Consider the following 25,633-nt stretch of genomic DNA (forward strand, 5'->3'; position numbering starts at 1 on the left):
CAATGGTTTCTGATAACTGAAATGGGCTATAAAGCACAAAATCAATCAAACCAGGAGGAGTCTGTTTCACTACAGAACGCATTTCTGCTTTCCTGCTACCACAAAATACTCCATCAGTAGCACAGTAGTATACAGGACACTGTGTTACATGAGCTTGATTAAGGTATAGGCCCGAGAGCACTTCTTTCTACATTCACGAGAAATTCTAAATTTTATTTTATTTTTAATGTTTGTACTACCTGGTGTGTGTGTGTGTGTTTGTTTGTGTGTGTGTGTGTTTGTGTGTGTGTGTGTGTACACATGCATATGCAATGGCCACATCTGGAGGCAAGAGGAAGACTTGCTGAAGCCTATTCTTTTTCTGCCCTGTAGAGTCTGGAGAGCTAACTCAGGGTGTTCAGACTTGGCAGCAAGTAGCCTTACCCACCAATGCAGTTCACCAGCCTGAGCTATAAATTGAAAAATATACTATAAGATATTAGATTAGATTTTTTATTAATCTAAATGCTAAATAATTGTGAATTCAGATATATGAAATATAGATTTTTTTCTATATAAAAGGTCTCAGTTCTGAAGGAACTGCCATCCTTTTTATTGGGTTTTAAAATAAGGGGGGGAAAGCTGTAATTGCTACTCCCTTGCGCAATAAGGAGAAAAAGTTTGCAGTGTCAGTGTAGGAATGGAAAGGAACTTGACAGACACAAGAATGCAGCTCCCCAAAGCCCTCTTCACCAGCCCAGAAACTTTGGTCTCCATTCTATTGCAAACTTAAACTACTAAACCATTCACAGAGCCACACTGTCACAGTGAATGCAGCCCAAACACTGTGACTATATAGCTAACATGATAAATTCCATATCCCCGAAATAAAAGAAAACTGTTTCTTAAAGTGTGTGTGTGTGCTTAAATTGACATTAGCTCTCATTTGAAAACCAGTACAGTGCAGGCAGCATCACTGAGAAAGATACTCATCAGTGGGAAATATAAGGAACACACTGTATGTAGACATCTTGTCTCTTCTTGCCGTTTGTAGTAAAAATCTTTGTTATAGCTGCACTTAACTGGGATTTTGTTCCAATTGTCATACAAATTCGTCTTTGGAATATACTAGCCCCTCATTGCCCACATGCAACACAGACCCAGATTGTGTCCTTGAGTGCAGCAGCAGCCTCCCAGTACTGGTCTCTGTGCCTAACCCACAAAGGCTTGGGGAACCTGGGAGGAAGCTCACTCCCCCCTTCTGTCGTGGTCAATAAAGCCTGTTCTCCAAACCATTCTCTGGATGAAGCTGCAGCTGTGCACAGCCCCCTGCCCCATATAGAGCTTAAGTCAGCACTTTCAGAAGTCAAAATACAGTTAAGAAAATCTTCAGTTATCCTCGATGTATGAAACCCGTTATAATGTGCAGTATTATTAAGTTATTCAAAGAGGGTTTATGGGCTTTAGGGAGGCTACCAAAGGGGGGGGGGGGGGGAAAGTAAGTTCCATCAATAGAATTTCAGTAGGCATATATAATTACATGTACCCAAACCACTCATTTGCTTCACAGGATACCACCCTCATTTCAGGATACACTAAAAATTATTTTTCACAATCTCTCTAAGTACATTTGTCATATACATTATAGAATGTAGTTTTATGGCACTAAACATGACCAAGCATTATGTAATATTAAAACTGCCAAAGGCCTCAACTACCTGTCGTCAAATTTCTTAAACCCTAGTGGCCACAATTTACTTTAATGGCTTTGAGTCACATCAAGACATTCAGGATCTTGAGTGCTTGTTTGGAGATTCTAGCAGGGGAGCATAGGTACTCCTATACCCTTGACTAAAGACCAGTCCTGCTCTGTTCAAGGAAGGTCATCCTCTTCAACTGAGCATGCAGCTTCTGGGGGGACTTACATAGAGCTCTGAAGGAAGAAGGGGACACTGACCTAGGCAGCCAGATCAGCCAAATAAACCCTGGTGATCAATGGGATGACAGATGTCACACCAGATTACCCTCATATCCAAAATACTCAATAAAATACTAGCAAATCGATTCCAAGACCACATCAGAAAAACCATCCACCATGATCAAGTAGGCTTCATCCCAGGGATGCAGGGAGGGTTCAACATAAGAAAATTCATCAATGTAATCCACCATATAAACAATTTTGAAAAAGAAAAACCACATGATCATCTCACTACATGCTGAAAAAAAAACCTTCAACAAAATTTAACACCTCTTCATGATAAAGGTCTTGGAGAGATCATGTATAAGAGCAACATACCTAAACATAATAAAGGAAATATACAGCAAACCAACAGCCAACATCAAACTAAATGGAGAGAAACCCAATGTGATTTCTACAATCAGGAACAAGACAAGGTGGTCCACTCTCTCCATATCTCTACCAGGGAACTCCTACAGCTGATAAACACCTTCAGCAAAATGGCAGGATACAAGATTAATTAAAAAAATTAGTAGCCCCACTACATATAGACAATAAAGGAACTGAGAAAGAAATCAGAGAAACATCACCCTTTACAATAGCCACAAACAGCATAAAATATCTTGGGGTGACTCTAATCAAGCAGGTAAAAGAACTGTATGACAAGAACTTTGAGTCATTAAAGAAAGAAATTAACAAGAAAATTGAATGGCCTCCCATGCTCTTGGATAGAGAGCATCAACATAGTAAAAATGGCAATATTACCAAAAGCAATCTACAGATTCAATGCAATCACTATCAAAATCCCAACACAATTCTTCACAGACCTTGAAAGGGCAATACTCAAATTTACATGGTAAAACAAAAGACCCAGGATACCGAAACAACCCTGTACAATAAAGGAACTTCAAGAGGCATCACCATCCCTGACTTCAAGGTCTACTATGGAGCTATAGTAATGATAACAGCTTGGTATTGGCACTAAAAACAGACAGGTAGACCAATGGAATTGAATTGAAGACCCTGATATTAACCCACACACCTATGAACACCCGGTCTTTGACAAAGAAGCTAAAGTTATACAAAGGAAAAAAGAAAGCATATTCAACAAATTGTGCTGGCGTAACTTGATGCAGACATGTAGAAGATTGCAGATAGATCCATACATATTGCCATGCACAAACCCTAAGTCCAATTGGATCAAAGACATCAACATAAATCTAGCCACACTGGACCTCTAGAAGAGAAAGTGGGAGGTACCTTTGAACGAATTGGTACAGGAGACTGCTTCCTGAACATAACACCAGTAGCACAGACACTGAGATCGACAATAAATGGGACCTCCTGAAACTAAGAAGCTTCTGTAAGACAAAGGACACAGTCAACAAGACAAAAAGGCAGCCCACAGAATGGGAAAAGATCTTCACTAACCCTACATCAGAAAGAGGGCCGATTTCCAAAATATAAAAAGAACTCAAGAAGCTAGTCACCAAAATACCAAATAATTCAATTAAAAAGTGGGGTACAGAATTGAACAGAGAATTCTCAATGGAGGAATCTAAAACAGCTGAAAGGAACTTAAGAAAGTGCTCAACATCCTTAGCCATTAAGGAAATGCAACTCAAAACAATTCTGAGATAACCATCTTACACTCATCAGAATGGCTAAAATCAAAAACACCAATGACAGTTTATACTAGAGAGGATATGGAGAAAGGCAAATGCTTTTCCATTGCATGTGGGAGTGCAAACTCCTTCAGTCACTTTGGAAAATGGGAACTAATCTACCTCAGGATCCAGCAATTCCACTTTTAGACATATACCCAAAGGATGCACATTCATGCAAGAAGGGTATCTGTGCACCTATGTTCATAGCAACATTATTTTTAATAGCCAGGACCTGGAAGCAACCTAGATGCTCCTCAACTGAAGAGTGGATAAAGAAAATGTGGTACATTTACACAATTGAGTACTAATTAGCAGAATAAAAAACAATGCAATCTTGAAACTTGCCAGTGGATGGAACTAGAAGAAACCATCCTATGTGAGGTAATCCAGTCACAGAAAGACAAACATGGTATGCACTCACTCATTTATGGATATTAGACATAGAGAAAAGGATTACTAGCCTACAATCCACAACACCAGAGAAGCTAGGAAACAAGGAAATCTGTAACAGAGAAATTCATGCCCCCCCCAGTGAAACACAAATGACAAGAGCCCCTGAACAAATTGGGTTCGTGGGAGGAGGGAGGGAGGAAAATGAGGAGGGGAAAAGAGGAGGGAGAAGAAGATGAGGGACCAGGAAGATTGAGTTGGGAGAGGAATAGAGGAGAGCAAGAAAAGAGACATATTAACAGAGGGAGCCACTACAGGTTTAAAGAAAAACCTGGCACTAGGGAATTGTGCAGAGATCTACAAGGATGACCCCAACTACGAACCTAAGCTATAGTGGAGAGGCTACCTTAAATGCCCTTCCCCTATAATGAAACTGATGACTGACTACCTCAAATGCCATCCTAGAACCTTCATCCAGTAGCTGATGGAAGCAGAAGCATATATCCACAGCTAAGTACTAAGCCAAACTCCTGGAATCCAGTTTCAAAGAGGGAGGAGTGATGAACAAAGGGGTCATGGCCATGCTGAGATAATCCATAGAAACACCTGACCTGAGCAAGTGGAAACTCATGGACCCCAGTGACATCTGGGGAACCAACATAGGACCAAACCAGACCACCTGAATTTGGCTGTCAGGTAGGAGTACTGGGCAGTCTATGGGGCTTCTGGCAGTGGATCCCAGGATGTATCCCTAGTACACAAACGGACTTTGCCAGTCCATTTCCCAAGAAGGGATACTCTCTTAGCATAGATACACAGTGCAGGGCCTAGGCCCTGCCCCCAAAGACTTGACAGATTTTGATGATCCCTCATGGAAGGCCTCACTCTACCTGGGGAGTGGATGGGAGATGGGATACAGGGGTCAGTGGAAGGCATGGGAGCATGGAAGGGAGATGGAACTGGGATTGATATGCAAAATAAGATTGTGTCTAATTTAAATAAAATTTATTTTTAAAAAAGACCTTCATGATCAGCATACCTTGACTGAGGCTCATGAATCTTCCTTTTCCTCAAGCATTTGGAGCTCTGATCTGGTACATCACAAAGTCTAGACTCCCCCTCGGAGGATGCAGTGTTCTTTGTTGGGTAGAGCCTAAGCCATTTTTCTAGTCTCTTTTCTACTCCTCTTCCTCTTCCTCTTCCTTTAAGCTCTCTCTACCTGCACTCTTTCAATGACACCACGCACACGCATGTAGTTGATGCTGCAATCACAGTCAAGTAGGACTGTGTTGGTTTTGTCAAGTCTTTACACACTCCCATTTCTTCTCCACTTCTCTATATACACCACTCGGACCTGTCACTAAGAGCTAATGTCATCTTCTGCAGAGGCTTTGCGTGCTGATAGGTCATCGCACAGACCCTTTGTATCAATGAACCCCAAAACCATGTATTCAATGTACTATGCATGAAAATAGCTTTGAAAACCTTTGCCTGTACTGAACATGTATGAGAGCATTTTCCCTTGTCACTAACCCATAAGCAATTCTTACAATGGTTATATTTCACGAGGTATTAGAAGCAATCTTAAAATGATAAAAAAAATAGATGAGAAGCATATTTGGCTACTCTCAGCTCAAGTCATTTGACAAGTATGGTTTTCACAGGTAAGTGTAACATCCACAAGTACCCAGAGAGAAAGTGACTACAGCAAAATGTCAAGATGGGAAGAGAGTCACAGGGGGACCACTTACTTGGAGTGACAAGAATGACTATTAAATATCTTAGAGACAGAACTCTTTGCTTTGCTAAAATACCACTAGCTGTATTGTCTCCAAATGTCCAGCAAAGCTCTTTCACACAGACACACTGAGTTGATTTGCAGATGGGGCTGAAGAACAAAGTCTTGAGTTTCCTTGTCTAGCAACACGGAAGTAAAGACAGGAGAGGGTCTGCAGAAGGCGTGGCAGCAGGCTGACTTCATATGAGGACAGGATTGTGGATTTAGTGAACAAAGTAGTGATGTGGGCAGGTATATTCTGGAAACTCAGAAACAGTGACCTGAGCCTGATATTCAATCAGAAGGCAGGAGATCAAGGTCACACATGGACAATGACAAGGGACCTCACTATCAATAATCCACAGCTCTGTATCCCCTTGCAGCCTTATGTTGACCTCCTGAACTTTTGGCAAGCTACTTAACTTTTCTCCGTGCCTTTTCTATCTTTATAAGGGAGTAAAGGGACTGTGCATACTTAGTAGGGCTGATGTCATAGGTGGGTCAGGTAACCATATTTTAAAGTACTCCAATGAATGCTTATGAAAGACTAGTCTTAATACAAGAAGAATAAAAGGTCTTCAACACAACTTATCTGTTAGATCAAATTTTCTTTCCTCTTTGATAGTCATAAAAATCATTTACACTTATAAATATTATAGGCATGAGGCTCATAAGGTACTCTTTAGATTTTATATACAAACTAAAATTAAATGTTACAATATTATCATCCAGTGTGCCATTTTATTTCTTTACCAACTAGTCCTTTTACGAGATCTCATGGATAGCAGGAATTAATAGGTAAAGATCATATTGCAAATTCTAGCATAAGAAAAGAATTGAAGTTCTTCCTTTGGGACATATCAGAGGAGACACAGAAGGACCATCAGATAACACAAAAATTTCCCTATTTGCAACTGTCCACACTACACAGAACACTCTCTGAAGAGAATTCACTTGAATCATTACTTTCATTCATTTCTTGGCCTTCCTATGACTTGAAGCTCCCCACCCAACCCCCAAAGCTACCCCATGTTAAAGATTCCTCATGGTTAAATGACTGATTAGAAGCCCATGATTGCAAAGCTGGAATGTTGCAAAATCATCATATCTTAAGTCCCCATAATAATCATTCATTACCCACCAACCTACCGTCCCTTTGACTGGCAGGTAAAACTTCTCTGTTGTATATTCTTAGAGAACGACTAGGTTATATGAAAACCAAAAACTAAGAATGTCACCCAACTAGTATGTACTCCTGTATTTCCACTCAGTGCAGCACTGCCTATGTTTTTCTTTATCATTTTACATTGTTTTGGCATTTCATATATATTCATATATATTTCATATTCATATGCATAACAAAAATAAAAAGAGGACATGAATTTGAATGTATTTGAAAGACAGTAAAGTGGATGCCTAAGAAGGATTGGAGAGAGGAAATTATGCATCTATAATTTCAAAAATTAAAAACTATTATAAACTAAAGAAATAAACAACTGACTTTTCTCCACTCTATCAGATACCCACCACTAATGCATTTAGGAAGCACCTTGATTTATGACTTTCTTCTATTCAGTAACTATTAAAAAGTCCACTGTGGTGGTTTGGAAGAAAATGGCCCCAAAAAGGAGTGGCACTATTAGGAGGCGTGGCCTTTTTGGAGGAAGTGCGTCACTGTGGGGGCAGGCTTTGAGGTCTCTTTTGCCCAAGCTTCCCTCAGTGTGACTGTTGTCTACTTCCTGTTGCCTGCAAGATGTAGGACTCTTAGCTATCCCTCCAGCACCACATCTGCCTGCATGCCACCATGCTCCCCACCATGGTGAATCTCTGAGAGTGTAAGCCATCCACCCCAATTAAACGTTTCTTTTCAAAGAGTTACTGTGGTCATTCTGTCTTTTCATAGCAATGAAAAACCCACACAGAGACATCTGCCTAATAGCTTCTATTGTGGAACGTGTCATCTGTCCATGCTAAACCCGTGTTCCAGAGCCATCTGCCCAATAGCTTCTATTGCGGAATGTGTCATTCAGTCATGCTAAACCCATGTGACAGAGCCATGCTTGTCACTTGCGTCACTTGCGTTTTGCACAGGGTGATCTCTCTTATTCCACTTGGAGTGAGGGCTGTGCTTGGGTCTGCACTCCACTCAGCAGTGAGACTCTTGAAAACAAGTGCCACGGTTGTCCTCAGAAGAGGCCATTAATACACTGTGCCCAGCAGGGGCTCCACAGGTGTTTTGCCTCTAACCACTGATCTTTACCATCATTCCCTTACTTCCACTGTTAAGTTCCCTAAAGGAAGTCAAAGTTCTGTTTCAGCGTTTTCTGAAAAACAGGAAGCTGCAGGAAATAGTCGATTTGGAAAGTTTTAATATTTTATTCTCTTCACCCCCAAAAGATTATCAAAATAGCAAAGGAAAATGTCTGAGTTCCTTTGATTTTTTTTCCAGCTCAGTTCACAACTCCCTGTGTTTTTATTGAGTCTTTTGTATTGTTTTATCATTTCAATTAAGTTTGGCATTGCTTGCTTTTTAAATGTTGGCTTTGGTATTGTTTTCCAGTTTTTGTTGTTATGAAACAGGGTTTCCTTATGTAACAAGGAGTCCCCAGATGCATGATATAGCGCACACTGTCACAAACTTACAATCCTTCAGGTTTGGCCTCTCTAGTGCTGTGATGTCAGGCGTGTCCCAATGCCAACCTTGGTGTTGGATTTAGTTGCAATGAAATGATACAGTATCTATTAAAAATTCCAACTCCTTCTTGGTTCCCTCCATTTGTCCCTGGTAAAAAAACAACTCTGCTTATACTCCCTTCTGGCTTAGGAAACCCTCAACCCTTACTCACACGCAAGTCTCTTGGCCACTTCACACATCAGCTCCTCCAGAATCACTCCCCAGGCCGACTTCCTTTGCTCCTGTGCTAATTTTGTACTCCCTCACACCTGAGGTCAGCATTTCTCACAGTCTTATATGTACAATATACATCCACACATATGTATGAACATAAGCACCATATGTGGTCAGAATCTAGAGGCCATACAAGATTGAGTTTCACATCAAGAATAATCAAGCAGAAAGAAATAATTGTATCTTATTTGGCTTTTTCTTCTAAATAGGCCTTGAATTATTCGATGAAACCCAGTCATATTAGCAAAGGCAAGCTATGCTAATCATTTCCCCGATCCAAATTGTACTCTCATTCAGAAACATCTCCACAAAACACCTGGAAATAATGCTCAACATAATACCTAGGCACCCCGTATCCAATCCATTTGACACATTAAATTGCCCATTGTACCTTAATTACATCCAGTATTTGGAAATACCTAAGAAGATCCAATTGTCCTTCCTCATATCTAAAGTTCAATAGCATCCGTGTGGTTTCTGTTACAAAATTAAATTGGTAACACTTAAAATAATTAACTAAAACTGTCTTTCTCTGAATTATGCTATAAGAAACATTAGTGTGGGAAATCTAGTAAATTTTAAAACTCTCTTTTGTTGATTCGAGAACAATGCAAGATGCAAAAGAACAAATCACCATTGCTGCAATGATGCTGCTGTCAGTTATCTTCTATCTGACAGGAGATTCAGTACTTGTTTCTGTCTTCAGTCAGCTGAAGTCCCTACATGCCTATGACAGTCAGGGGTTAAACCCTCTTAGATAAAGGATTTCTATGGAGAGACGTGAAAGTAAAACACAAAGTACATAGAGAAATAGATAACAAAGCAATGATCTGGAGCAGTGGCACTCTTCTTAGCAATGGTGTAACATGCACAGATGTAACAGGAAAAGGGTTCTTGCATGACCCCCCTGAAGAAAGTACAGCAAGAAGTAAATGGTGCCTGCACTTTTTTAGTAAGAACACTTAAATAATTCCGATTTCTTGGGGGGATACTTTTTATTACACTTTTCTAAGAGAAAGTAAGATGATTATATTTTCAAATTGAGAGAATCTAAAAATACTTGGGAGACAATCTATAGGTCCATGATGAGGAAGATTACTTCAATTATGTGAATTGTTGTGGGCAGGCCCAGTTTGACAGTGAGTGGGACCATTTCCTGGGCAAGAGATTCCGGATTACACGGGTTGGGAGAACTAACTGAGCACTAACAAATATTATTATTCTCGATTTCTAGACTAAGGATGCAATATGACCAGCAGCTCCAAGTTCCACATGTCTTGACTTACTCGTCCTGATGGACTGTACCTTGAACTGCATCATATCACAGCAACAGGTAAAGAAATTAAGACTGAAACCATAACTCTATCTGAGAAGAACAAAGTTATCAGCTGGTATTTATTTGAGGAAATTTGTTAGTGTAGAAGTTCAAGACAAGATTATCAGTTACCTGATAACATTTAGTCACTGAAAAACTGCTGTAAAAAATAAATTTGAGATAAAAATAATGAAAATATAGGAATTCCCTTTTGACTAAATACATTGCAGCTCAAGATATAATGTCACTCACATTTCTGTACTACCCCCAACACCTAGAATAACTATAAAACATGTCACTAAAGTTGTCTGTGAACATGAAGATATAAAATTAACAGATGTGACAAATAAAGTAAATCAAAAATATATCCTTGGGCTTCTATTAATTACATCAACCAAGGCAAATATTGCCAAAGTTAATCAACTTAATTAGGGTTAACGTGTGCTCAATGCACTAATTATACCTACAAATCAAAAGCAAAGCTCATTGAGATGTCTAAATTAAATCCAATTATCTTTTGTGATCACTTCCTAGGATTTAATTGCATACCAGTGTCAAAGATAGAGAGAAACACCAAACGTCAAGAACCTTCACTGTGGAGATGCTTCTCTGGATGCGTTTGCTCCAGGAATGGAACAAAAGGCTGCAGGTCTCCCCAACCCCCCACCTCTTTAAAAACATTCTATCACTTTCTTTACAGGAGAAAATATTTTGGCAATTTCATGCCAAGCTAGTTCATTCTTCAAAATTGTCTGCAGTCTGGGAGAGATAATCACGCTGAAGCTGTTCCCAGGAACTATAGAGTAGTCTGAGAAATTATTTCCTATTCCACGGTTACACTGCAGTTTATGTCACACTCTCAAATGGGTTTCACCTCAGTACCAGCCTTCAAGATTACTGAGTGGTAGAAATAAGAGGGAAAAAAACACAATGATTGACGGTAGATCACTGGAGTTACTGCAGACTTAGATTTCTAACTAAAACAAATGATTTGTCTTTCTAATTCTTAATAGAATGATGTAGGTTTTGCATTGATTTAATTTTCAAACATGAGCTAGCTTTTTGCCATTTATCCCCTGTACTTGTATAACCCCACTAACATCGTCTTTGATTCTTTATCTGTACTATCACATAGTTTGGTCAGATTTATTACAGTTTATACGATAGCCACCACTGTAGTCTATACATTTACATCTCTGATAACTGCAGCATACTCAATATTGTACATACTCTTTCCAAACTCTCATGCCAACAGGACGAATTTAAAAATCACCAAATGCTGTAGCATATATTCACGCCTCACAACATAGAATGATTCTTAATTGTCAGAAAATGAACCAAAGTAGTAGGCTGACACATAAAAGCTTTTAGTCTAGAGTTCCTAGTACACTTTCCAGTAAGTTCCAACATGATTCTATTCTCACTGATAAGCCTTGCTAACATCTCAGTTCTTACCAATCTGTTCTAGACTCTTCCACAATGTGGCCTTATCTTTTTTAAAATTCTGTGTCCCTTTAGGATCTTAGAAAGGAAGGTTAGAGATAAATCGCTCATAAAATTGGAATTAGGATGTCTTAGCTATTTTCTGTTGCTGTTATTAAAACGGCATGATGAAGGCAGCTTACAAAAGAAAGTATTTAGTTTTGACCTTACAGTTTCAGAGGTTGAGTCCATGACCGTCGTGCAGGGAGCATGATGGCAGCAGAGAGGGAGACATGGTGCTGGAGCAGTAGCTGAGAGCTTGTATCTTAGATCTCCAAGCACAAGCATGAACAAGGAGAAAGAATGCCAGAGCTGAGAATGGTGTTAGTCTTTTGAAACCTCACAGCCTGCCCCCGGTGACAAACCTCTTCCAAGGAGGCCATACTCCCTAATCCTTCTCAAATAATTCCTCCAGATGCAAACCATGCATTAACATGTATGAGTCTATGGGGGCCATTCTTATTCAACCCATCATACTGGATTATCAAAATATGTAATAGCCTTGGCTAGCTAGTCAGCGCACCCTTGCTGATTTTTAAATAGGATCAGTATTGTATCTACTAGAGAAAGATCAGGGGAAGAAATTAGGATTGCCAAATGGGGAGACCATCGGCTAACATTGCAGAATAAATCAAAAGGCAGATTACTTTTATAAGGAGTAAGTTATGTCAAAGACGGGAGTTTTCATGTGTTAATGACAAATTTCTACCAGAAACTCACTTTGAAACACACAAGCACACACACACACACACACACACACACACACACACACACACACACACACATACACACACACACACACACACACACAGGAAGGAGAGAAAGACAGAGATAGAGAGAGTGAGAGAAACAGACAGAGTAAATCTTTAAAAAGGAAAAGAAAGGAAGTCAATGGGGGACATGTTGACTAACAATAAAGGTATTAAAATCTGTATTTTAGCCAAATGTCCTACTCTAAACTAGAATGTGTGTAGAACCATTGAGTCATACCTGCAACCTTCACAACTCTATTGCAGTATGGTTTTTTCTTTTCTGATAAGCTAGGAATCAAAACCACATTCAGAATCATCCTGTGTTCTTCCTACATCCTCTGCTCAGTTATTCAGAACTGGACTGCCATATTCTGAAAGAGCCTTGCTTTTGCCCTACTGCTGCTATAGGGTATTGTAATGCACAGTTTCTGTACTACGGAAATGTGACTACCACTGGCTTGTGCAACAAAGTATCCCGTCTGAAGCCAGCATGCTAATGATGATCCCGGAGCATATTTCACCATCTTCTCCAGGCTGTATTCTAAGCACAGTGGCTGAGTTTCCTAATGCATTTGTAATCACCGTGCAGGATTGCGGTATACTTTTTATCTAAGCACTGTCACTGGAAGCACTCCTCTGTTAGGCCCTGTAAAGCCAATGACGTATTAAGTAGTTAATCAATGTGTGCTATTTTACCCTGATGTCTCTTTTCACTTTATAAAAATAGATTAGCTGAATACCCCTTGTTAGAAAATGCCACTGGTGTTACTGCATTCATTTGCAAAGATATAGAACAATGATTAAGGTATTCTTAGTAAATACTTCCTGTTTTATTGCTTAGGTTTGGAATTGCCAGGATGCCAATGGTTTTCCCGCAAACAGTGTATTAATATTAACAAGAACCAACTTGACTTTTAAATCATTGCTATAGCCTGCAATTATTTTTATATCTGACGAGAACATTTCATTGTGCTGACATCCCACTATCCTTTGTTTTAGAGAAATAAGCCAAGAGTGAAGCAAGAGAAGAAACATGTGGAAGTATTAAGCCCTTCCAAAATGAGAACAGTAAAACAATTACAACCAAATGACAGATATAATAAAATAGTGCGAACACTCTAGTAGCTGTGTTATACGCACTTGAGAATCTGATTCAGGAAGGCGGTATCAAAGTCAGTTTACCCAGTGAGAAGACAAGCCATTATGGTGAAACGACTCTCAGGTTTTCACTTCATCCCAATGCTGTAGGATTCTGCTGTTCAGTCCACTTCTGTGTGAAACAGATGAGGCGGGTGCTGGTCTACACTGCACCCAAGCACTGAAGAGAAGCTATGGAAGGAAGGAGCTCTCCTCTACTCTGTGTGGCCTGCTCTGAGTGTACACAGCAAGGGACATGACTCATATGTGGCAGGCATGGCTTCAGACATGGACTACTTAGGAAAAAACAGAGAAGAAGCAGCAGCAGTCTGAGTCCCGATCCAATGGACTTAAACTGATCGAACATCTCAGTAGCAGATGTTTCTATTCTAATCTTCAGTAAAAGCTGGAAGTCATCACCATCCATTCAACAAAGCCAGCAATCAGATTGTAAGCTCCAGGTCCCACAGTCTCAGACGCAGTAGCTGTCAACTGTGGTGGTTTTCTGGGCCTTACCCAGAGCTCAAGATCTAAGTCTCTGGGTATCAGGGCCTGAGTTCTCTTGCAACGCCAACCATGTGCCCTATTCCCTTTGGGTTGCGGGCGAAACTCTACACGTACATCCCTGGGGATGGCTCAGACGGTAGACGGGACTTGGAGCTGAGATGCTGTGAGCTGATGGTCACACACTGAAACCCTTTGGGACGGCAGTGGCCCGGGAGACACGGGTGAAGGTACCCACCCACAGGAGGCTGTGCAGAGAAGCACCCTGTTCCACTGAATCTTCTGTACAGCTGAAGAGCTGGAGGTAGCTCCACCGACGGTAGGAAGGTTGGAATGTTGCAGGTCCCAGCCTAATTACAATATAACTTGGGCTCTTCTTCACGCCCTCTTGATTCCCATTCCTTATTCACCCATGTCCTATCTAACATCTTCTCATTAACAAAAAAAAAAAACTTTGAAATGAATGAACAGACTATTAGCTTCTATCAACCAGAAGGCTATGCATGTCCTCAGATAGAGCCTCAGGCCTGTAGGAGATTGTCCTGCTTGACTTCAGTTCGTTCGCCTATTTAAAAATTGTCTTGATTCCTGGCTTTCTTTGTTATGTTACTATACATAACATGCATTTGTTACCTCACTGAAACATTAAGCTTCTCAAACCTGTGTTCCCTAGCCCATGGTTACTCACATTTGGGCTCCAGAATAAACTACATCTTGGCCCACTGGAGGTGAGCACTGTATCAAGAAGGGGAAAGCACTGACTCTGGATCCAGTGGACCGATACATCCCACTATGATTTGCCATCCCTATAACCTTGAGTATCCTCACCCTATCTATCTGACCCCTGCAACTCTAAGTCACAACCCCATTGCCAACCTCACCAAAGGCAGGCTGCCTGAGCTACTCCACGATGCTTAAGTTCTCCCTTTCATAAATCTACCTGTGGAGCCTTTGTAGATTATGGGGGACCATTTTCAAAGAGGAAGTATGAAGTAAGATTAAATAGAAACCAAATATGCAGATAGATCCATGACTTAGGATGGAATCATGCTTCCCATAATCCCACTGTCATTGAAAATAGACTTTATGTACAAAAGTTATAAATGCTAAAATATTGGAACAAAATTATAGTCCTTGAATTAATTTTAAAACTATGACTATTAAACTATATAAAACAGAAATTGTAATAGAAAGACATATCATTTTAACAAATAGGAATATTTACCTGACAAATTATGAATAAAAATATAATTTAAACTTACATTTTAGCTGGGCAGTGGTGGTGCACGCTTTTAATCCCAGCACTCGGGAGGCAGAGGCAGGCAGATCTCTGTGAGTTTGAGGCCGGGCTGGACCGATAGTCTCTGAAACAATACAGAGAAACCCTGTCTCGTAAAAACCGAAAAAAAAACCTTACATTTTGTTTGAATTAAATATTTAAAATGGCCTGCCCAAAAATCAAAGAGGCAACACTGGAATGGCGTTAACTTTCTAAATAATCAAATACTATGTACAATATAAGTTACAGGCTACTTAGGGCATGAAACTACAGTAGCAGATTAATCTGAAAAAATAACTATATGAATAGAATTACTATTGATACATATAAGTATTTTCAAAGCAATGCTCACATCTTATAACTAGTGAAGATGAAGTACTAGCTTTACTATGTCTCAAATCCATAATTTCATGTACTACACTAAACTCACCTGAGCACCAATGCCAGTATGCCAGTGTTCTTCGGGGTTCCTATATTGCTGTGCACACAACACTTAAATAACGCTTTGGGGATATGTGGAAATCATGCTGAGCACGCTCTCATAAAGGGGATTGATTCCCAGTGTTTCCTAGTTATAGAAATACACAGAGGGTGAGCCTTTTTTCAGTGGAGGCCTTTGGGGATGGAATGGGTTGCTCTACAAAAGTAATGTGTCCAGATAACTCATCAGAGGTGGAGATGAGATTACAGGGTCTTGGCAAAAAAAATCACTTCTGCTTATGAAAGCCACTGGCAAGTTTAATTTCAGTATTTCAATAGCATACACTAATTCTAGCAGGCTCAAGTGTTGATTGTCAGTAGGTTGGTTCTCCAGAACACAACGCCAAAGACTTTCTTTACCCTGGTGCCTGTTCCTACAGCTCACTCATCTTACCCTGTGTGGCTCATCCTGCCCAACTATTAAAATGGAAAACTGTACAAGTATATCTGACACAAAGACTTTCACATCCCTCACAAAAGCTTGAACTAATTCCTGTTAGTGATGTTCCTAGCCTTCAAGGGACTGTAATTTCTATGCAATATTCATAATGTGATACCTTTGACAAAACGTGAAGTAAAAAATGACCTAATTACAGAACTGTGAGACACAGATAAGTTAAAAGTGAAGAAAAATATTGAGAAGCCTTGAAAGCATTTTGTTGCATGAAGCAACTTAATTCATCCCAAATGTTATGCTACACTAAGTTATACGATTCTGCCAGATGCTTCTCTTTAGAAGAATTTTATTATACCAAAGAGAGCAATTTCTTTTAATGAGAATATTTTTGAATAATATTTGTTCTTGAAACCAGGGCTTTCTTTGTTTCGTATCTAATGAGAATAATTCCTTTGATTCATAGGCATTTTTATTCTTCGGCTGGTTCAATCAAAATACCAATTAACTGCATGTATTATGTGAGAATGAAGTGGGCACCTTCCAGCTCGGTCTCCGAATATGCACATCCATCAGGGAAAGCACAGGGTTTGCTCGGAGAGAATCCACAGGTTAAGAATTATAACCAACGTCTGTGGTTAATGTCCCAGTTTAGTTTCACCTCTGAGTAGAAAGTTAATGTAAAATCTGAACAGTGAAAAAACACTAAGAAGACTTTGTCTCAGTTGTCATAATCTGTAAGCAACACACAACCTTAATCTCAATGCCCAAGTGTGGAGTATTAGTCTGGTGTTCACCAAGATGCGGGAGAAGTGTTTAGTGATGCAGATCTTGTGCAGATAAAATGAATGTATCTGTTTAGCGACAGGACATAAATATAAGAGAAACGCCATCAACTTAAAATGTGGAAAAGGAAAACTGCATAGTAATTTGCTTCTGAGAGAGGCAAGGAAACCAAAACATAACTCAAATTGGAACAGCAGAACACATTCCATAGCAGGCAGTCATGGAGGTGACTACGGAGCACAGAAGACAGGATGTCAGCCCACCACTGTTGGGGTTGGGATACAACTCAATCCCCAAGTCACATGTGCTGAAAAGACTGGTCCCCCAGTGCAATGCTAATTAAAAGTGACTGCCCTATCTCATCGGGGACTAATCCATCAATAAGTGCTTGATTGGAGTTGAGACACACTGGGTGAAAAGTCAGATAGTGCTATGTGACTTTGAGAAGTGTTTCTTACCGATAGCCTCTTTCTCTTCTTTCCTTCCTTCCTTCCTTCCTTCCTTCCTTCCTTCCTTCCTTCCTTCCTTCCTTGTTATGTATTGATTATCTGAGACAAGTTCCTCTCATCTACCATGCATATTTTTAGGATGCCATGCCTAATCACAAGCCATAGAGCTATCCACCACAAACTAAAGTCCCTGGAACAGTGGTCTGAATAAAAAACTGTTCCCCTTTAAGCCACCTGGAAGAAAAACTGAGTGTCGCTGGGGAAATCATAAGCAGGGGTGCGTTACCAGGGTGTACGGCACATGTTTGCAGGAAACTTCTGAGTACTTTTCATGAGCCTGAAATAAACACTAAGCCATCATCATGTGACAAGGAAAAGCAATCTGTGTCTCTCTGTGTGGTTATCTTATTTAATAATGGCAACATTATTTTATAATCTTTGAAAATGTCAACAAGTGCACTGTTGCTGTATGATGTGTCATAGTATTGCCTAAATTCATGCCTAATGTCAAGATATTGAATTCCTTAAAAAGAAATAGGATTCCCATCATGTGATAGCAATTATATAAGGGCCTAGTTCATACTATGTGCTAAAAGCAAGATCAATGAATTGCTAGAAAACTTAATGCAGCAATGATACCCCAGAAAATTAAATATATTTGTGATTTCATATTTTGTAAAACCAAGTAAAATCAGTTTAAAACTGATTCAGGACCAAAAAAATGCTAAAAATAAAACAATATATGCACATATTTGTATAGAAACATATAAGTATATTCATACTATGTATTCATATATATCAATATTAACCTATTTTTAAACTGCTGTTAATCTGTATGAAACAAGATAACAAATATCATCTAACACTTATCTGGAAGCCTTTGGTCCATAATGAAACAATAAGAAATAAATTCGACAAAGTCACAGGAGCCTTTAGCTCTCCAATGGCAGAACCTTAGTGTCTCTGAATGCAGTACTCAGCCTTCCGGGGCAAACTACACTGTGAAGTACCAGTCAGTAGCTCTACATTCTCATTAGGAAAGGCAAGCCCTGGTTTATAAAAGATCTGGGTTAGGAGCAATTCTTTGTATGGCACAGTATCCGAGCTTTGCGGACATCTTAGCCAACGCTCTGCCAAGCCTTCCAGCACAGTCCAGCCCTAGTGCCCTCTCACAGTTTTCCCTTGCCCACCATTTCCCCTGTGTTCCCCACATCTCAGCGTGCTTAGCAGTGGGAGCCAAGCGGAGCCTGAGGAGCCATCTAAGCAACTACAGAGTGGGCAGAGTAAAGGCATCACACACAAGGTGTCGTGAAGAGAGTTTGCCGGCAGGAGTGATAAAGCAATCGCTGGAAACGGGAGGATGTGACGGGAACCCACAGAGGGGAAATGCGGTGATGACAAGGAAAACGACGCTGGGGGTAACCGTCCAGTTAGACACACTAAAGGGCATGGAGAAAGCCAGTAAGACGCTGACAGTACAACGCATAGGTAACTGCGTGAAATGCTGAACTCGGAGGAGAGAGCATCACTGGATATCCAGATGTCCCCAGGGCTTAAGAGAGACGCATTGGGGAAACCCCCAAGGAAAATAAAAATAATCCTTGCTTTTACTGCCCGTTACTGTTGACACATTACCCAAGACTTTTACATTCTTCTTCCCGGCAGTTTTCATCTCTAGTCCCCCACATAGAACATCTTTACTAAGATTTGCCCCCCCCCCAGTAGTCCACCAAATTAATTCAGAAAACTTCTCTGGTGACTTTTGATTGGTTTCTGAAACCACTAATGAATTCTACTCCTTATCGTAGGTAATATACCGTGAGTATTAGAGGGTTTCTCCTTGGTTTGTTTGCTTGATTTCCAGGACACTACCTTAGTAGATAGAATTCCTTTCCTCACTGGCCCTTCATCCTCAGTCCCACTGTTGCTCAGTCCTTCCTCCATTCCTGTCAGTTTTAGGGGGTCTCAGAACTTAACACCTCAGTTCTCATCTGACTAGACTTGCTTTTTGATCTCATTCAGTCTCATAGGTTAAACAGTGCAAGGCAGAACCAAGCCCTCATGTAACTACATCAGACCTCTTTCCTCCTCTTGACCTTTCTAGAGTGTGCTCAAGGATAAACTATCTGAAAATAAGGCCATCTCGGTTCCTAGCTTGCAGCTCTCACTGCTATTCACCTCACTCGAAATAAAAACAAAGATTTTCAAAGTCCAAGGAGGGTAGGAATGGAATAACCACACCAGCAGTTCTCAACCAGGAGATCAGACAACCCCATCACATGTCATATATCCTGCAAATTAGATAATTCCATTGAGATCCGTAACAGTAGCACAATTATAATTATGGAGTAGCAACGAAAATAACTTTATGGTTGGGGGTCACCACAGCACGAGGAGCGTCATGGAAGAGCCACACACAGTATTAGGAAGGTTGAGAACCCTGGACTAGACCAATCCTCTCCCGCTTCTTTTCCCTCACCGCAGTTTGGCCATGCTGGTCTCCTTATGGTCTGTAAGCCCAGCACGCACGCTCGTGACATAGAGTGTTGTCATACCTGGTAGAAATTCTTTTCCCCAGACGTCCTCACTGATACTCCTACTTCAAATTTCTCTGCAAACGTCTCCTGTTCAACAAACACCTCTCTAGAAGATCAATTTAAAATAAGACACTACCTGGACTGTGTAATACACGCTACCGTTCCTCCTTATACTGTTTATCAGATAAAAACTGCTTACAGTAAATGGAATTGTCGGTGAGTCCAAGAGTGCAAAACAATGGATTTGGGGCGCTCCCTACAGCTAACTGGGAGAACTGCACCCAAAGTCAAATGATGGCACTCCACAGGCCTGGCCATTTCTTCTACTATAATGGAGGCCTTTGCCCCAGGATCTCCAGCTGTCCCAGACCACAGCTCTCATTGCTTCCTAAGCCCATACTTTCTAGGTGCTCAGATGGTTCCTGCAACAGGAAAAGTCATTATTTCCATGATCTCGAGGTAAGAGAGTGCTCTAAGGGAAACTCTATTGCACCAAGCCTCTCATCAAGTCCTGTCTTGTCAGACTGCGGAAGAAATACAGAACCCATGCTTCTCCTGGCGGTCCTGAGGCTGCACTGAACATTGTCAATGCCTATTCTCTATAACCCAGAACAGCTACGACAAAAATCTATCTTTATTCTCCATGTGCAGGATTATATTTTTCTGTAATGGTTAATATTCTGGGGATGTCTGGGAAGGACTTTTAGATGTGAGTAACTGAGGACAGCAAACCGTGTATACATGTAGGTATCACTAAAAAGGAGACAAGTACCAGCACCCATCATTCTCTTTCCCAACTGAGGATACAACGTGACTGGCGGCCTCCTCCCCTTGGTGCCCTGCTCCCCCCACGTGATAGACTGTACCATCCAACTGTGAGACAAAATGAACCTCTTCCTAGAGTCGTTTTTGTCAAGTATTTTGTCACACCACAAGAAAAGCAACCAACACCCTGTTTCCCATCGCTCTACAAGAGGAGATAACTCTGCTGTTTTCGGAATTTCAGAATAGTGCCTGATGCACAGTACATAGTCAAAGAATAGTTGCTTAGAAGTCAGTGAAAACTTCAGATGTTTTGTTTATCAGGGTAGGTAGGTAATTGGGTGATTCAATAGGATTCATGGTGAAGAAGGAGAAGTAAGTTTAAGAAGAAGGAAGTGTGTCTTAATTATGACTTGGCTTCCAGTCTCCTAGACAGGAAATGACTCCTGCTGAGATACTGCGCTTGCTTTGCAAACTGCAGACAAACTTACTTTAGTTCTGAATCTAAAGCTGGGGTTGACAGAAGTCCATATACTATCATCCCACAGTTCCTGCAGGTCATTGGTCAAAGACAAGTGACTAGACAAGGCTCTGCCAAGGACTCTCCACAACTCCCTCCCTGACTAGACAATCCCCTAAGATTGCGGTCACCTCACAACTTCCTGGGCATGGATGTGCATACAAATTTAGCTGTGGCTCTCGGACACCCCAGAAAGTTCTCTCCTGAGCTCACCTATATAAGTACTCCCCCTCAGGAGTATCACCAAAGAACCTGAAACACATGCAGGCTGACCAGATCATATATGATAACTGCAACCTACAACCAGTCAAGGAAGTTAAACCATAACTATGGAAAAACAGCATGGGAAGTGCAGTCTTTGCAGCACTGTGTCCCAAATGGAGAAGATCTGATCAGTCAGGGACAACCAGGGGTTGCTTTTTGTACCTACTTTCCATGGATGATCAAATATCATCCTACCCAATACAGAAGTGGCTTATTTCTAGTTAGTCCATCCATGGCATCCCAAGCCAATGCACTCCAGTAAGAACATACATGAATCAATGCACTCCAGTAAGAACATCCATGAGTCGATGCACTCCAGTAAGAACATACATGAATCGATGCACTCCAGTAAGAACATCCATGAGTCGATGCACTCCAGTAAGAACATATGTGAAGACTCCCTCCTTCCACCTCTAAGAGCGTATGCTTCTTCCTGCTTGTAACACATCAACAAATATTGGTGATGTTGGTCAGCCTACCGAGTACTGAATGAAATAGCATTTGTTTGTTCTCATTCAGGTAGTTTTATGAATTTTCTCACTGAAAATACAGTTGTTTAACAAAAGGAGATCAAGGGGCTACAAGTTGGAAAGGAAGAGGTCAAACTTTCACTATTTGTAGATGATGTTAGTTGACATAAGTGGCCCAAAAAATTGTACCGGGGCACTCCTATAGCTGATAAAATAACTTCAGCAAAGTGGCAGGATACAAGATCAGCTCAAGAAAATCAGTAGCTCTACTATATACAGACAATAAAAGGGCTGAGAAAGAAATCAGAGAAACAGCAACCTTTACAATTTCCACAAACAACATAAAATATCTTGGGGTAACACTAACAAAACAACTGAAAAACCTGTATAACCAGAACGTTGAGTCTTTAAAGAAAGAAATTAAAGAAGATACCAGAAAATGGAAAGATCTCCCATGCTCTTGAATAGGTAGGATCAACATTTTTAAAATGGCAGTCTTGCCAAAAGCAATCTACAGATTCAATGCAATTCCTATCAAAATCCCAGCACAATTCTTCACAAACCTTGAAAGAACAATACTCAACTTTATATGGAAAAACAAACAAAAACCTCAGGATAGCCAAAACAACCCTGTACAATAAAGAAACTTCCAGAGGCATCACCATCCCTGACTTCAAGTTCTATTATGGAGCTATATTCCTGAAAACAGCTTGGTATTGACACAAAAATAGACAGATAGACCAATGGAATCGAATTGAAAACCCTGATATAGACCCACACACCTATAACCACCTGATTTTTGACAAAGAAACTAAAATTATACAATGAAAAACATAAAGCATCTTCAACAAATGGTGCTGGCATAACTGAATGCAGACATGTAGAAGATTGCAGATAGATCCATCTCTATCACAATGCACAAAACTTAAGTCCAAATGGATCAAAGCCCTCAACATAAATCCAACCACACTGAACCTCTTAGAAGAGAAAATAGGTGGTACCCTCGAACAAACTGGTAAAGGAGACAGCTTCATGAACTTAACACCAACAGCACAGACACTGAGATCAATAATTAATAAATGGGACCTCCTGAAACTGAGAAGTTTCTGTAAGGCAAAAGACGCAGTCAGCAAGATAAAGCAGCAGCCCACAGAATGATCAAAGATATTCACCAACCCCATGTCTGACAGAGGACTGATCTCCAAAATGTACAAAGAACTCAAGAAGCTAGTCGCCAAAACAGCAAATAATCCAATTAAAAGGTAGGGTACAGAACTAACTAGAGAACTCTCAGTAGAGGAATCTAAAATGGCTGAAAGGCACTTGAGAAAGTGCTCAACATCCTTAGCCATCCGGGAAATGCAAATCAAAACAACTCTGAGATAACTGCAAGAACGGCTAAAATAAAAAGCACCAATGAGAGTTTATGCTGGAGAGGATGTGCAGAAAAGGGGACACTCCTCCACAGCTGGTGGGAGCACAAACTCGTGTAGCCACTTTGGAAATAAGTATGGAGATTCTTCAGAAAAATGGGAATCAGTCTACCACAAGACCCAGCCATACCACTCTTAGGCATTTACACAAAAGATGCCTATTCATACAACAATGATGTCTGTTCCACTATGTTCACAGCAGCATTATTTGTAACATCCAGAACTTGGAAGCAACCTAGATGCCCCTCAATTGAAGAGTGGATAGAGAAAATGTGGTACATTTACACAATGGAGTACTACTCAGTAGAAAAAAAAACATGGAATCTTGAAATGTGCAGGCAAATGGATGGCACTAGAAGAAACCATCCTGAGTGAGGTAACCCAGTCACAAAAAGACAAACGTGGTATGTGCTCATTCATACATGTATTTTAGACATAGAGCAAAGGATTACAATCCACAGCACCAGAAAAGCTAGAAAACAAGGAGGACCCTAAGAGTATACATGATTCCCCCGGAGAAGATCTCCTGTGCTAATTGGGAGCATGAAGGGAGGGGAGAGGGAGTTAGGAAAAAGAAGGAGAGAAGAGTAGGGGAGAGGGGGACATGAGGGACAAGAAGATTGAGTCAGGGGAAGAATAGAGGAGACCAAGTAAAGAGATACCATAACAGAGGGAGCCATTATACATTTAAAGAGAAATCTGGCACTAGGGAAATATCCAGACATCAGCAAGGATGACCCCAACTAACAATCTAAGCAACAGTGGAGAGACTACTTTAAATGCCCTTCTCCAATAATGAGATTGATGACTACCTTATATGCCATCCTAGAGCCTTCATCTTGTAGGTGATGGAAGCAGAAGCAGATACCCACAATTAAACACTGAGCAGAACTCCTGGAATCCAGTTGCAGAAAGGGAGGAGTGATGAGAAAAGGGGTCAAGACCAGGCTGGACAAACCCACAGAAACAGCTGACCTGAACAAGGGGGAACTCATGGACCACAGACTGATAGCTGGGAAACCAGCACAGGACTGTTCCAGACCCCCTGAACGAGGATGTCAGTTAGGAGGTCTGGGCAATCTATGGGACCTCTGGTAGTGGATCAGTATTCATCTCTAGTACACGAATGGACTTTGGAAGCCCACTCCACATAGAGGGATACTCTCTCAGCCTAGACACACAGGGAAGGGTCTAGGCCCTGCTCCAAATGATATGACAGGCTTTGAAGATTCCCCCATGGAAGGCCTCACCCTCCCTGGGAAGCAGAGAGAAAAGGGATAGGGAGTTAGTGTGGAGTAGGGGAACAGGAGAGGGAGAGGGAACTATAATCGACAGGTAAAAAGAACTTGTTTCTAATTTAAATTAATAAAAATAAAAAAATTAGTCATTTAATTTGTTTGGAGTTGGGTCAATTAGCTCACCCTACAGTAAAGTGGCTGGTGATAGTTCAAGGCCATGAATACCTTATTGGCCTCCTTGAGGGCCCATTAAAGATGGTCCCCATATCATGCCCCAACTCTGTGAAAAACATCTTTAGTGTTGGAATCCTAAGTATAAATTCCTACTTAGATGCTTCAATGGTTTGCTTTCCAGTTGATGTGACAAAAGAAAACAGTAACCAAAATCAACTTGGGAGAGGAGAGACACTATTTCACCATACCATTACAGTCCACCATCAAGGGAAGTCAAGGCAGAAGTTCAAGCAGAAACCTGGAGGCAGAAATTGGAGTAGATAACATAGAGGAATGTTATTTATCAACTTGCTCCCTCTGACTTGTTCAGCTCCCCTCTTACAGACCCACCTGCCTATGGATGGTAACTCCCACAGTGGGCTGGAACCTCCTACACCAATCAGTAATTCTTAAAATGACCTGCCAACACGCTCACAGGCAACTATGAGGAAGCCAATGCCGAAACTGGGGTGACCTTTTGGTTGACACTAGTGTGTGTCAATTAAACAGAGAACACTTGAAAGAGAACAGTGGGACCCTTTCCCTCTGTTCTGTATGTACTGTAACTTAACAGTGATCAAATAAAGATCACATCTTTAGAAAGAGAATAATTGAACTTTAGACTGTTTCTTGGCCAATAGCTAACCAAGCACTGGCAGATGCTTTTGTTTTGCCCTGCGAAAAATGAATATTCTTTAATTGCTGCCTCAAAGCTGCTAGCTTCACACTGTGATAACTGCCCATTCTAAGAACAAATCATGTTGTCTCAAGAACCAGCCGAAGGCCTTGTTTCTCTAGAGAAAACACATCCTGAAGTTTTTCACCTTCTTCACTGACAAGGCTCTCTACAGTGGAGTTTTTTGAGAAGTTCGGGCAAGCTGGCCTGGGAATCCTCTTGGATCTATGCATTAGTTTCTAGCAGCATTAGTTTCCTCATGCC

The 25,633-nt window shown here is 40.8% G+C and overlaps 1 protein-coding gene across 10 annotated transcripts in view; it reads right to left on the reverse strand.

Annotated features, from left to right (window-relative positions):
• The window catches only part of Gpc5 (glypican 5), a 1,283,302-nt gene that overhangs the window by 1,061,203 nt on the left and 196,466 nt on the right, over positions 1 to 25,633 (reverse strand). The gene's annotated exons all lie outside the window — the stretch shown is intronic.

This window comes from Mesocricetus auratus, unplaced genomic scaffold, assembly GCF_017639785.1.
Source record: "Mesocricetus auratus isolate SY011 unplaced genomic scaffold, BCM_Maur_2.0 Super-Scaffold_2245, whole genome shotgun sequence".
NCBI lineage: Eukaryota > Metazoa > Chordata > Mammalia > Rodentia > Cricetidae > Mesocricetus > Mesocricetus auratus.